Genomic DNA, 15,153 nt, shown 5'->3' on the forward strand with positions numbered 1-15,153 from the left:
ATTATTATACTGATCACTCATGGGCTGACTTTTGCAAGTAACTGTACCAACATGACAAATATTTTTAAAATAGTATTTTTAGTGATAATTTAGGTTAATGGCAATTAAAGCTATTGCAAAATTATGGAGAATAAAATAAGCATACATATATTTTGATTTGTCTGAATACCAAATCCTCCAGTAAATACTTGTGACAAAAAAAAAGGCAAAAAAAAATCAAACATAAATGTGTCACTGTAAATTTGTCGATTGTTTGGATAAGTAAACCTTTAAAAGAATAATGTAAATTGCTCAGGGTGCTTTTCTAAGCACTTTTGCAGTTTGCACATAATTTGTTTTTAGTTTCAGAGCTATTTCTGTTTTTACATACTACCAATATAATTAATTTTGTAATCTGTTGGTCAGTTTCTATAACTGTAGAGTCAAAGATAGTCAAAGAGATATACTTTTGGAAGGAAAACAGAGGTGTTCTGATGATGTTCTGCTCAGGAAAGAGATCAGAATCCTCAGATGTTCTTTCCCCATACCTCCCAACTGTCCTGTTTCCTGCACGACAGTCCTGATTTTAACAGCTCAGCTGCAGTCCTGGGTTTCTTACTGAAATGTCTGGACTTTTTCTTTGATCTCCTGCACCGATGCTAGAAAAAGATAAAAAGTTCCTGAAACGTAATTAAAATAAGAGGCTTTTAGCAGAGAGCCCAGAACAGTCAGCAGCTGCACTTACTAATCTACTACTAATGGCCTGTAGAAGTCACTGTGCTCAAGATTTATACTGTACATACTTTCTATACAGCTTGTGGTGTTAGAGTTGCTTACTGTTGTGTAATGGCTGCATGAACCTGCTAATAAAGCACTGTTATACTCTACTCATCCTTGGCTACCAAAACATAACAAATTGGCGACAAGATGTCTCTTCTACCTCTGCAGCAGCCTGCGCCTGGTGAGCCTACCATACCTTTTACTGCTTGGATCCGTATGTTTGAAAATGACATTATTGCTGCTGACCAAGGGGAGATTTCTGCTGCTAGAAAGCGTGCTTTACTTATTCACTGCCTGGGAGCAGAGGGTGTAAGGAGATCTTACCCTGGTGGTATAGTGGGGGGACGGCAGGGACGCCTGCCGCCCCCTCGGCGGGGACGCTTGCCGCGTCCTTCGGTTCCTCTAGTTTGCGCCAGTCTAGGGTGTGCGCACGCACCTCTTCCTGGAATTTGTGCGCATGCGCGCTGGCGTGATGACGTCAGCGCACAGTACCTTTGAGGTCTCTTCTGTTCAGTTTTTGGGGTTTATTATTTCCAACAAGGGTCTAGAAATGGATCCAGGCAAGGTGAGAGCTGTCCTGGATTGGGCCCAACCCCTTTCGTTTCGTGCAGTTCAAAGATTTATTGGTTTTGCCAATTATTATCGTCAATTTATTAAGAATTTTTCTCTTATTGTAGCCCCCATCACAAGTTTAACTAAGAAGGGTGCTGATCCCAGTATATGGCCTCCTGAAGCCTTACAAGCTTTTGAAACCCTCAAAAGGGAGTTCAGTTCTGCCCCTATTCTTCAACACCCTGATCCCGCTCTTCCTTTCATTGTGGAGGTTGATAATTCTGAGGTGGGAGCGGGGGCAGTCCTTTCCCAAAGGCATCCGATTACCAACAAATTGCATCCCTGTGCCTTTTTCTCTAAGAAGTTTTTACCTGCAGAGGTAAATTACGACATAGGGAACAGGGAATTGTTGGCTATCAAACTAGCCTTTGAGTAATGGCGGCATCTCCTAGAGGGTGCAAAACATGTAGTGACAGTCTATACTGATCATAAGAACTTACTTTATATTGAGTCCGCTAATCGCCTGAATTCTAGGCAAGCCAGGTGGGCCTTATTCTTCTCAAGGTTTAATTTTTCTTTAACTTTCAGGCCTGGTTCCAAAAATACCAAGGCGGATGCACTCTCTAGGAGTTTTGAATCTTTTCCCTCCGACTCTAGTGAGTGTATTCCCATCATCCCCAAAGAATTAATTTTAGCTACTTTAGAATCCGACCTTTCCTCCTTGTTACTTCCCTTACAAACATCTGCTCCTACTGATACTCCCCCTGGGAGATGGTTTGTTCCTGAGGAGCTTAGGGAGCAAGTTTTGAAGGAGGTTCATGATTCTAAAATGGCGGGACACCCGGGAGTTACTAAGACTGTTTCTCTATTGTCCCGCAATGTTTGGTGGCCTTCTTTCAAACAGGATACAAATTTTTTTGTCAACTCCTGTCCAGTCTGTCAAAGGTCTAAGTCATCTCATCATCTGTCCCAGGGTCTGTTAAATCCCTTACCCATCCCAGAGAAACCTTGGTCCCACATTTCCATGGATTGTTTATTGTTGAATTTTGGCGTGCTTTCTGTTCTCTGGTTGGAACTGAATTGTCTTTTTTCTCTGCCTATCACCCCCAAACGAATGGTCAAACTGAAAGGGTAAACCAGTCCCTTGAACAATATCTTAGATGCTATGTGTCCGATAATCAGTCTACATGGTCCGAACTGTTACCCTGGGCAGAATTCGCATACAATAATGCTACCCATTCCTACTCAGGAGAGTCTCCCTTCTTTATTGTCAATGGGTTTCCGGCTCTAATTCCCCTGTACCCTCTGCCAATTCCTCTGTCGTTAAATTTTCTGAAGTTTTGTCTCGGGTGCACAATTCTTTGTCCGCAGCTTCCCTAGCTCAGAAAAGAGCTGCTGATAAATCCCGTAGGGAGGCACCCCAGTACAAGGTGGGGGACTTAGTATGGTTGTCTACAAAGAACATCAAGTTGAAGGTTCCCTCTCCCAAATTGGGTCCCAGGTTCATTGGTCCATACTCCATCATTGCTATAATCAATCCATCCTCTGTACGTCTTCAATTACCCGCTAATTTTAAAATTTCTAACTCCTTCCATGTTTCTCTCTTAAAACCTGCCACTAATGTTCGTCATTTGTCTGTTCCTCCCCCAGTGTTGGTTGAGGGTCAGCCTGAATATGAGATTCAAGAGTTCCTTGATTCCCGCCTTGTGCGTGGTAAGCTTCAATATCTTACTAGGTGGAAGGGCTTCGGTTCTGAGGAGAACTCTTGGGTCTCAGTTGATGACATCAAGGCCTCAGGAAAGAATTCCATGCTAAGTTTCCTGGTAAGCCTGGGGGTCCAGTGGCCCCCCCTAGAGACTGGGGTAATGTAAGGAGATCTTACCCTGTTGGTATAGTGGGGGGACGGCAGGGACACCTGCCGCCCCCTCGGCGGGGACGCCCGCCGCGTCCTTCAGGTTCCTCTAGGTTGCGCGAGGCTAGGGTGCGTGCGCGCACCTCTTCCTGGAATTTGTGCTGACGTCAGCGTGCAGTGGCGCGAAATTCAAATACTATTTAAAGGGGCTTTAGTGTGTAATTCAGTGCCCGTGATAGGATTGTTATCCTGGTGCTTCTCAGTCTTGTGCTTTCTGTTCCTGAACTTGATCTCATTTGTTAATCCGTGTTTGACCCTGCCTGTATATTGACTACTCTGAATTCTGAATATTGACCCAGCCTGAACTTTGACCACTCTTCGCCTGATCCCTTGCTTGATTGATACCCGGTTTTGACCCTTGCCTACCTGATGATTCTGTTATCTGCCTGCCTCGACCCAGCCTGTCTGACCATCCGTTTGCCTTGACCTTTGTACCGTGACCTTCGGCCTAAAGACTCTGCTAAACAGCCGTGCCCCTTCGCCAGCCAGAACATCTCGCCTTGCACCCCTCGTTAAGTCCAGGTGGCACCCAAGTAAGCTGAGGGCTCCTCCCGAAGCCCAACGGTGGTCACACTACTGGTGAAGATGAGCCGAGACCAGGGTGCTTGGCATTTGTTCTGGTATCGGGTGCCGGCCATGACAGAGGGACAGCGTATATTCTATACATTACCATTACCTGATGATACTTATGAAACTGCTCTTACTGCTATAAAGAACTTTTTTATGCCAAGAGTAAATGTGGTTGCTGAAAGATATAAATTCCGCCAACGTCGACAGAATAATAGCGAATCCACAGAACAATTTGTAGCAGCTTTGAGAGAGCTGGTTGTTAACTGTGAGTTTGGGAATCTAACAGATGAAATGCTAAAAGGCCAAATAGTGGAACTGTTGGAAATGTACAGATTGTGCAGATTGTGAATTCAACACTGTGGCTAATAATGCACAGTTACAGGCAAAATACAGTGCTAAGGAAAGGAATTCACCTACACTGCAAAACCGTGCAGCAAATACAAATAAAAAATATAGCTTTCGCTGTGGTTCAACACAACACACTGCAAATCGTATTATATGTCCTGCAAAAGCTGTACAGTGCAGCAAATGCAAAAAAGTAGCACATTCTGCTAAGATCTGCCGTAGTTCTGCTAAAGATGTTCATGAAGTCACTACTACAAATGTCATAGTATTAAGTGTGGATAAAGCTGATACATTTATTCCACACTGTCAGTGTCAATACTGCTTCTACTGACAAGGGACACTCCATTAACCTGATGCTTGATACAGGTTCAGTTGTTTCTATACTACCAAAGGATATTTTGTTGAAATACTTTGCAAAAGATCCACTTGTTGCACCTGCTCTGAAACTGGTCAGTTACTTAAAGGATCCAATCCCTGTGCTTGGTTGCTTGCCAGTGACTGTACAATTTGAATCAAATACGTCAAAATGTGACTTTTCATTGTGAATAAGGGTACTGCTATACTAGGAAGGGATCTCTTTGCTGCATTAAACCTACAATTAGTTGATGGTCTCATTACTACAGCACAAGTGCCTGCCACACAGCCAGTGCCTTAAATTGCACCACAAAGCAACACTTCATTGGGCTGTGAAAAGAACTTTGTACACAAAGTTGAGCTGAGACCAGATGTAAAACCAGTACCATTTCCTGATTCAGCATGGGAAAAACTTGCTATTGATATTGTCGGTGCTTTTACAGATGCTCCTATAGACTGCAGATTTGCTATAACCTTGATAGACTATTACAGTATATGGCCTGCAATTGCATTTGTTTCTCATATAACATCAGCTACAGTAATAACATTTCTACAGTCTTCATCAGAGAAGGTAAACCAAAGGAGTTAATATCACACAACGGCCCACAGTTTGTCTCATCTGAGTTTGAATTCTTTCTGAGAGAGAGGAATATTGTGCATAGGAAATCTTCAGTGTATTACCCACAAGCAAATGGAGAAATAGAGTGATTCAACAGAAGTCTGAAAGAAGCACTACAGACAGCAAATCTTACAGGGAAATCTTGTAAAGTATTTACAACACAGTTCCTACATAACTACAGAGCAATGTGCCATGCAACAACCCAATCATCTCCAGCTGAATTATTACATAGCAGACAGATGCTAAGTTACAGATTGCAGATATCAAACTTCAACAAAATACTGTGCCTACAAATCATCTACTGCTGACATTGTGAAAGGTCAACAAGCCAAATGCAAGGCTTATACTGACAGAAAACATGGTGCCAGAGAAGTACACTTTCAGCCTGAATCTTTAGTCAGAATTGAGAAACCAGGAATACTGAAACAAGGACAATCTAAATTGACTACACCACTTGAAGTGAGACACCAGCGAGGACCATACACATATGAACTGTCTGATTGACGCATATGGAATGCAAGTCATCTTGCTCCTGTTAGGAATGACTTTGGAGAAGCTCCATTTAATGAAGGAAATTTTCCTACTCCTGATGCCAACTGCAATAGGCCTGAAGAAAGTGAACCTATAAGGCGTACTGAGAGAATCAGAAAAATACCTGCACCAAGGACTTTGTGATGTGAAGAATGTATAATATTGTTTTAAAATGCATACTGTTTAATTGTTACTGTTTATTATAGTTGTCCAAATGCTTTCCTACTATAGGGGGAATATGTGGTGTTTATACAAATGGCCTGTAGATGTCCCACTGTGCTCAAGATTTATACTGTGCATACTTTCTATACAGCTTGTGGTGTTAGAGTTACTTACTGTTGTGTAATGGCTGCATGAACCTGCTAATAAAGCACTGTTATACTCTACTCATCCTCGGCTACCAAAACATAACAGTAACAATTTAAGATAAGTAAGGATACAATTGTAACTATTTACAATAAGCAAGTCTCTTGGGAGAACTGAGACTAAGCTGCTTAAAGGGCAATTCACCTTCATTAGCAAAACTGTTATAACATAAAACATTGCACTAAAACACCTAGAAATGTGTTCAGACCTTCATAGCCTGCCAAATTTTGTAAAAGGGACATGGTAATTAGGGGGGGGTGTGGCCATAAAATTGGTATGCCCAAAAAATGTGCCTCTCTGCACATGCCACAACGTTTTATCCCTCTTTTAATTTTTCAAATGTTGGGAGGTATGTTTCCCATCTAGTTGTCCGTACAGTTCCAGAAACTGTCCAGCAGGTGGTTGTGTTGTTACTAAATTTATTATATTGGCAGTTAATAAAAACTGAAATAGCTCTGAAACTGAAAAAATAATGCAAATTGCAAAGTTCTTAGAAAAGCACCCTTAGCAATTTTACATTTAGGTTTTTAAAGGTTTACATTAAGCCCAATAGCACCCAGAGGAAAACCGTGGTGTCAAACTCCTGTGTATATTTAAGCATATGCTTGTCACTTTTCTGTGTCAGCCAGGATGATTGACATTAAATAGTATTCTAACGACAGGTGGACAGGGGTGTTGTTTCTGCTAGATGGCAGCAGCAGTACAAATTGCTGTTTGTAGTTAAAACATACAATACTATATGTCGAAGTCTTTGCAACATCTTGGATTCTGCTGCTATATATACCACACATTTGGTAATCTACGAATATATACATATATATATATATATATATATATATATATATATATATATATATATATATATATATATATATTTCTGCAATAAAGCATTTTTTCTTACTTTTAAGTCCTGAGAGTGTGGATCTTTCTATACGGATGGAGATAATTTTGTTGACTCTGCACCCAGGCAAATTAATAGTTTTTTTCGAGAGTGCTGGTATTATGGTCGTATATATATATACTGTATATATACATATATATATACAACCATAACATATATATATATATATATATATATATATATATATATTTAAATACAGTCCTATACACAAACATGCAAACAAACACACCTTCTTTTCTGTATTGTTTAACGTTTGTATTTAAGAGGCTTTGCATTAGATTTTCACATCCTTTGAAATGTGAACAAGCCTATTCAGTGGATTCCATGCTAGGGTTTAGCATTACTTTTGAAAGAAATCATTACTAAACTATATTTTCCTCCAAAAGCTGTACAGAATGTGAATATGATCTAAGTGCCTGTATATAAGTGGTGTCTTGCATGTTTCTGCTGAATTGCGGCCTTTTTATTACAGCTTTAGATTTTCTCTCTAGGGGCCGCCAGCATCAAACGTGAAATTAGGAGGAAAAAGAGAAACAGTCTCATGATTTTTCCATTAAAAACAGTCATGCTTGGTCTTCTTGCCTATTTCACAATGGTTTTATGGATTCCATCATAAAAAAGGTTGCAGAAATCTCCTGTGTCTTGTAGTTTTTTTTAAACAATATGAATGCCATATTGCTTTTAAAAGAAGTTTATTTTGTTCAAAATGATGAACTGTCAACTGCCATTTTTTATTTGCTATTTTTTTTTCTGAAACAAATTCTCTTTTTCATTATCTTCAAGGAGGATATGCACACTGTGGTCCTGTTGCTGGCCTACATTTTGCAGAATCTTCTGTGAGCCAAGTGTTATAAAATGCTGTTTCCGTGATTGCAGCACCTTTCACGTAATGTATTTCTTCCTGACAATATATTATCCATAATGTTTTGTAACTTTGTTTGGAACCTAACCCACTTCACTAGTCTTTGAAAGTCTGTTCCTTTTTATTAGACTAGATAAATTGCAAGGATAGTGTCTGTCTGACCAGACATGGTACTTTAAATTTTAGTTCCATTGCAGTCCAAAGTATTGATTCACTTGAGTAGAAACATGGTAGAGTAAGCGCATTGGCGCTCACGGGCGCCATCTGCCGGCGCTTTGGTATTCTTCGTGACTTCTTTCATTCGGCAATCCAAAAAACCTCCATCTCAAACCCGCCGAGGTCCTGTAGAAGTTAATGTGAGATGTCCCTTTAACAATTGGAAGATATCGTGATCTGCGCTGTGTTTTGTCCTATAATCCGAGTGATCTTAAAAAAAAAAATCTGTACGAATAGGGTTTTCGCATGATTGCATAGAGTTTTTTTCTTGACTTTTTAAATGTATTTTATTGATAAATAACATAAAATCATGGATGGGAGTTTGGTTTGCTAAAAATATGAGATAAATTCGAGTTTCAGTAAATAATACTGGATCTCATAAAGGGGTAGTTCACAATGACTAATTGCATCTTTTCAATTGGCTTTCATAGTTTTTTTCTTAGTTTTTTTTAATTATTTGCCTTCCTCTTCTAAATCTTCCCAGCTTTCAAATGGGGGGGGGGGTCAGTGATCCCATCTAAACAACAAATGCTCTTTAAAGCTGCAAATATATTGTTATTGCTACTTTTTATTACTCATCTTTTTTTTCAGGCCCTCTCCTATTTATATTCCATTCTCTTATTCAAATGCATGGTTGCTAGTGTAATTTGGACTAGATTTGCTGATACTGCAAACTGTAGAGCTGCTGAATAAAAATCTAAATAACTCATAAACCACAAATAATAAAAATTGAAAACCAATTACATAATATCACTCTCGACATCATACTATTGGCAGATTTATCAAGGGTCAAATTTAGAGTTCATGGGAGTTATTTTAAACTTCCATAAGCTCCCATGAACTCGAAATTCGACCAATTGCAATTTATTGTAAAAATTTAATCTTTCAAACTCAAAATCTAATTAGATTTGAGTTTTTAAAACTCGATTCGAGTTTTTTTCTTTGAAGAATACTTCAATGCCAGGAAGGCTGCAAACAACTCCAAATTGATCTCAGGACATCTTTCATAGGCTAAAACAGCAATTCGGCAGTTTAAGGTGGCGAATAGTCAAATTTGAATTCTTAAAGGGCCAGTGTATGATAAATTTTGAGAATTGAATTAGAATTTAAAAAAAAACTTGAATCAAACTTTATTCAAATTCCCTAGTCGAATTTAACAGTTTTGGCCATAAAAACTCAAAATTTTAATTCAAAATACGAATTCAAAAATTTTAGTTTTTCAATTCGACCCTTGATAAATCTGCCCTTTAAAGTTAATGTAAATGTGAAAAATCCCTTTACGAAATGGATACACAAATTAATGATATGTTCTCTGTCATGTGTGACCAGTGTCCGTGGCCCACCAAGGCCAATTGGTGCAGGTGTATCCAAAAACTTGCAGGACACATGAGTATATGAGCTTTATTTGTTGAAAAGCAGTAAACATAACAAAGATTTGAGCCAAATCACAGCAATGTTACAGTTGAAGAAATAAACTGCAGGATACCAGCATTTCACTAATACTAAAACCAGTAGCTATATTTAGTTTGAGCTACATAGCTGTTGGACAGCTGTTTAAAGGAATAGTTCAGTATAAAAATAAAAACTGGGTAAATAGATAGTATGTGCAAAATAAAAAAAATGTTTCTAAAATAGTTAGCCAAAAATGTAATGTATAAAGGCTGGAGTGACTGGATGTGTAACATAACACTAATTCTTGCTTTTCAACTCTCTTGGTTACCACTGCCCGGTTGCCCTTCTGACCAGGCAGTAACCAATCAGTGATTTGAGGGGCCACATGGGTCATAACTGTTGCTTTTGAATCTGAACTACATGCTAAGGATCAATTGCTAACTCACTGAACAGTTATGTCGCATGTGTGCCCCCTTCAAGTCACTGACTAACTCAGAGTTAGAGAGCTGAAAAGCAGGAAGTAATATTCTGGCAATTATGTTAGACATCCAGTCACTCCAGTCTTTATACATTACATTTTTGCCTGACTAACTATATTGGATTTTTTTTTTATTTTTCACAGTCTATCTATTTACCCAGTTTTCATTTTTATACTGAACTGTTCCTTTAAAATGATGGCAAGGCATGTAATATACTCCATAGCCATATTTCTAGTTTATGAATTTGAAAATAAAGAAATACATTTGAGTCAAGTTAAAATAGGCAAGATTACAATTTTTTTTTTATAGTTTTTCCTTTTCCCAGACATCAGGCAGGGGAAATTCATTGAGGAAACATTGATGCCTGTGTGAGGGATAAGCTGGACATTAGAGTGAAGGCAGGGCACACATGGTCACCAGAGAGAGACATTCCCAGGGGAACTCGGCATGTGAAAGCACATGAAGTGTCTTTCCCATTTCAGACACATGCCTGGCCAAAGACTATCCAAATTATTGACTCCTATGTATTCCTGTGCCTCTATACAATGTAATGCAGAACTGCATGCCTGTTGAATGCTTTAATATTTTTTCAGGCAAAAAGGCTTAATATGCTGTCTTGAGCATTTATAGCAGGATTTCTCTGAACTGTACTGTTATAGTAATGAGGTCTGTACTACATATCGAGCCCTGTTTATGAAAATTAAATGGGTGTAATGTAATGTAATGATATTTGTCTGCAGTTTCTGACAATCCAGAAATTGCCTATTTATAATATAATAGGCTGCAAATTTTTTTTTGCCAAAGTGAGGAACAGGGTCGGACTGGGGGGCCCGGGGCCCACCGGGACTGGTGTCCAGGGCCCCCCCCCCCCACCTACTTGTAAGGTGAATCGCCGCTTGGTATAATTGCCAAGGCGGCGCATCGCGCATGCGCAAACGGCGCTAGGCGCGCACGCGTAAACGTTGCGCATGCGCAAACGGCGCTGCGATGTGCCGAATTTCTTTTTTAAAAACTGTTTGGGAGAGGGGGTCTGGCCCGGCGGGGGCCCACTAGGGTCGGGGCCCACCGGGTATTTTCCCGGTCTCCCGCCGGGCCAGTCCGACACTGGTGAGGAATGTTGAAACTATTACAGTAATGAAATTATAGCATTTCTGTAACTTTAACAGAATTATCAATCCATAGTAAAATACTAATGACTTCTCTCATTTTGTTCAATAGTAGTTCTTCACCCTCCCATTAGACACCTTTCGTGGTTGAAGTGGTGGTTGAAATTATTTATCAATGGGTCAAAAAAACTAAAGTTGTTTTTTTAAGTTAAAACAATAAAGGTGACATTTTCATATTAGAACGGTTCCAAGTGAAAGGAAAATGCTTCCAATCTCCCTCTCCATTTAAAGTGAATGTAAATTTTCACCATTAGGCATTGTCCCTATATTTTCATGGCAATTGTGGCACTTTTCATTCTCTTTAAATGGGGGGGGGAGTTGTAGCCTCCTCCCGCAGAGCGAAAAATCTCCTTCTGTGCCCAGGGCCGGATTTACATAGCGGGCACCCCTAGGCCTGCTGCTGTTTATCCCCCCCCTCCCTTTTATTCACTCAATTTTTCATCGGGACCGGAGCAATGGGGATTGGCTCACAGGAAATGTAAAAAACTATTGTATCTTCTTGCGCATCGCCACTGTTTCTGAACCAATGTGGGTGTGGTTGGGCAGCATGCTGCCCCCTAAAATCCTGCTGCCCTAGGCCCGGGCCTTGGTGGCCTTTCCACAAATCCTGGCCTGTCAGTGCCATTATGCTTTTTGTCATTCAGAAATATGCAAACTGCATATTTATAATTCAGCCTCAACTGACTTCTGGGTCAGGCAGTGTGTGTGTTGGAGAGGGGCACTTTGGTTAGTGAATGATAAATAGTATTGAAGACATCAACACTTAAAAGCTCAACAGATTCATGAAAATGTGAAAACAGTTGTAAGGGCTTTTGTGAACAATATAAGGATACTTAACGTTGTCTGGCGGGTTCCCATTCTGTAGCGGTGATGTGCACATCGCTGCAGCGATTCCCATGTGCACACAGATGCTGCATGCATGCATCTCAACGTGAGGCTTCACGGCGCAGTATGTCATGTGGCATCTAGACGTGGATGGTCATGATGCTTATGAATTATCGCCAAATCTGACTCTATTTAAGAAAGTTTCAGTTGCAGCTGGTTATCAAGGTGTATTCCTGAAGCCTAGCCTTATTACTATTGACTGATCTCTGCCGTTACTAGGGATGTAGCGAACATCGGAAAAAAAGTTCGCAAACATATTCGCGAACTTGCGTCAAAAATGCGAACGGTTCGCGAACGTCGCGAACCCCATAGACTTCAATGGGAAGGCGAATTTTAAAAGCTAGAAAAGACATTTCTGGCCAGAAAAATGATTTTAAAGTTGTTTAAAGGGTGCAACGACCTGGACAGTGCCATGCCAGAGGGGGATCAAGGGCAAAAATGTTTCTAAAAAATCCATTGTTGACACAGCGCTGCGTTTTGTGCTGTAAAGGGCAGAAATCACACTACATTTCTAAACCTGTGTAATAAAATGCTTTAAAACGTCCGGCGTCTACATGCCAATCAAGTCGTGTAAAAGTTACAGCCTGTTCACACGCAAAGACGAAACGCGGTGCTTACTGCAACGCAAAAAGACGCAAAGAGCTTTAATGAATGATACCGTCAAGTGAGCAAATAATAGTTTTTAATTACTAGTTGCTTGTCACCTCCAGGATGTTCGTCCTGTTGGTGGCAATATTTCTGTAGTGGTGTGTTTAGCAGTCACCGTGCTTGTGCGCACGTGCACGGTCAGGCAGAGGTAATTCAATGTACAGTCAAGTGAACCAAAAAACACTGATTCTGCAGTGTGGGCCCAGTTTTGGTCTACTTTATTGATCACCTGCGGTGACCATAAAAGATGCGATTTTGCCACTGTTGCAGAACCCTGAAAAATTAGGCATGTGTACTTTCCTGAAAAATTATGTTTTTTTTGTCGCAGCCACTGAACCAGAAGTCCAGAAACAATATGCCATATAAATGCTGAAAATATTAATTTTTTTTGTGGCAGCCACTGCAGCACAGAGGCCAGAAAAAATATGCCATATACATGCAAACAATATTAATTTTTTTTTTGTCGCAGCCACTGCAGCACAGAGGCCAGGAAAAATATGCCATATAAATGCTAACAATATAAATTTTTTTGGTCGCAGCCACTGAAGCACAGAGGCCAGGAAAAATATGCCATATAAATGCTGAAAATATTCTGTTTTTTTGGTCGCAGCCACTGAAGCACAGAGGCCAGAAAAAATATGCCATATAAATGCTGAAAATATTCATTTTTTTGTCACAGCCACTGAAGCACAGAGGCCAGAAAAAATATGCCATATAAATGCTGAAAATATTCATTTATTTTTGTCGCAGCCACTGAAGCACAGAGGCCAGAAAAAATATGCCATATAAATGCTGAAAATATTCAATTTTTTTGGTCGCAGCCACTGAAGCACAGAGGCCAGGAAAAATATGCCATATAAATGCTGAAAATATTCTGTTTTTTTTAGTCGCAGCCACTGAAGCACAGAGGCCAGAAAAAATATGCCATATAAATGCTGAAAATATTCATTTTTTTGTCACAGCCACTGAAGCACAGAGGCCAGAAAAAATATGCCATATAAATGCTGAAAATATTCATTTATTTTTGTCGCAGCCACTGAAGCACAGAGGCCAGAAAAAATATGCCATATAAATGCTGAAAATATTAAATTTTTTTGGTCGCAGCCACTGAAGCACAGAGGCCAGGAAAAATATGCCATATAAATGCTGAAAATATTCTGGTTTTTTTAGTCGCAGCCACTGAAGCACAGAGGCCAGAAAAAATATGCCATTTAAATGCTGAAAATATTCAATTTTTTTGGTCGCAGCCACTGAAGCACAGAGGCCAGGAAAAATATGCCATATAAATGCTGAAAATATTAAATTTTTTGGTCGCAGCCACTGAAGCACAGAGGCCAGGAAAAATATGCCATATAAATGCTGAAAATATTCTGTTTTTTTTAGTCGCAGCCACTGAAGCACAGAGGCCAGAAAAAATATGCCATATAAATGCTGAAAATATTCAATTTTTTTGGTCGCAGCCACTGAAGCACAGAGGCCAGGAAAAATATGCCATATAAATGCTGAAAATATTCTGTTTTTTTTGGTCGCAGCCACTGAAGCACAGAGGCCAGAAAAAATATGCCATATAAATGCTGAAAATATTCTGTTTTTTTTGGTCGCAGCCACTGAAGCACAGAGGCCAGAAAAAATATGCCATATAAATGCTGAAAATATTCTGTTTTTTTTGGTCGCAGCCACTGAAGCACAGAGGCCAGAAAAACTCAGGATTTACCTGGATTCAAATTAAACCAGTAGGGTTTGCACCCTAGTTTGTAACGGTGGTGGAGGGAGGAGGACGCTAAAGGACAGCTGTATGTGGAGTCATGAGGCGTGCAGAGAAGGACAGCTGCATGGGGAGTCAGAATCAGAAACTCAGAACAAGTCTTCCGGCGTGCAGTAACCCTCCGAGATCCACCCCTCATTCATTTTAATAAAGGTCAGGTAATCCACACTTTTGTGACCTAGGCGAGTTCTCTTCTCAGTTACAATCCCTCCTGCTGCACTGAAGGTCCTTTCTGAGAGGACACTTGAGGCGGGGCAAGACAAGAGGTTCATGGCAAATTGTGACAGCTCTGGCCACAGATCAAGCCTGCGCACCCAGTAGTCCAGGGGTTCATCGCTCCTCAGAGTGTCGATATCTGCAGTTAATGCCAGGTAGTCCGCTACCTGCCGGTCGAGGCGTTCTTTGAGGGTGGATCCCGAAGGGTTCTGCCGCTGCCTTGGGCTGAAAAACATTTGCATGTCTGACGTTACAGAGTGGCCAAAGTGCTTTGTCCTTGCAGGTGCGCTCGTGGCAGGATTACTGGCACCTCTGCCCCTGGAATGTTGATGAGTTCCTGAAGTGACATCACCCTTAAAAGCATTGTACAACATGTTTTGCAGGCTGGTTTGTAAATGCAGCATCCTTTCAGACTTGTGGTATGTTGGTAACATTTCTGCCACTTTATGCTTGTACCGAGGGTCTAGTAGAGTCGCGACCCAGTACAGGTCCTTCTCCTTAAGCCTCTTGATACGGGGGTCCTTCAACAGGCATGACAGCATGAAAGACCCCATTCTCACAAGGTTGGATGCAGAGGTATCCATCTCCGCTTCCTCGTTATCAAGGACTGCATCA

Source organism: Xenopus laevis, chromosome 5L (assembly GCF_017654675.1).
Source record: "Xenopus laevis strain J_2021 chromosome 5L, Xenopus_laevis_v10.1, whole genome shotgun sequence".
Lineage (NCBI taxonomy): Eukaryota > Metazoa > Chordata > Amphibia > Anura > Pipidae > Xenopus > Xenopus laevis.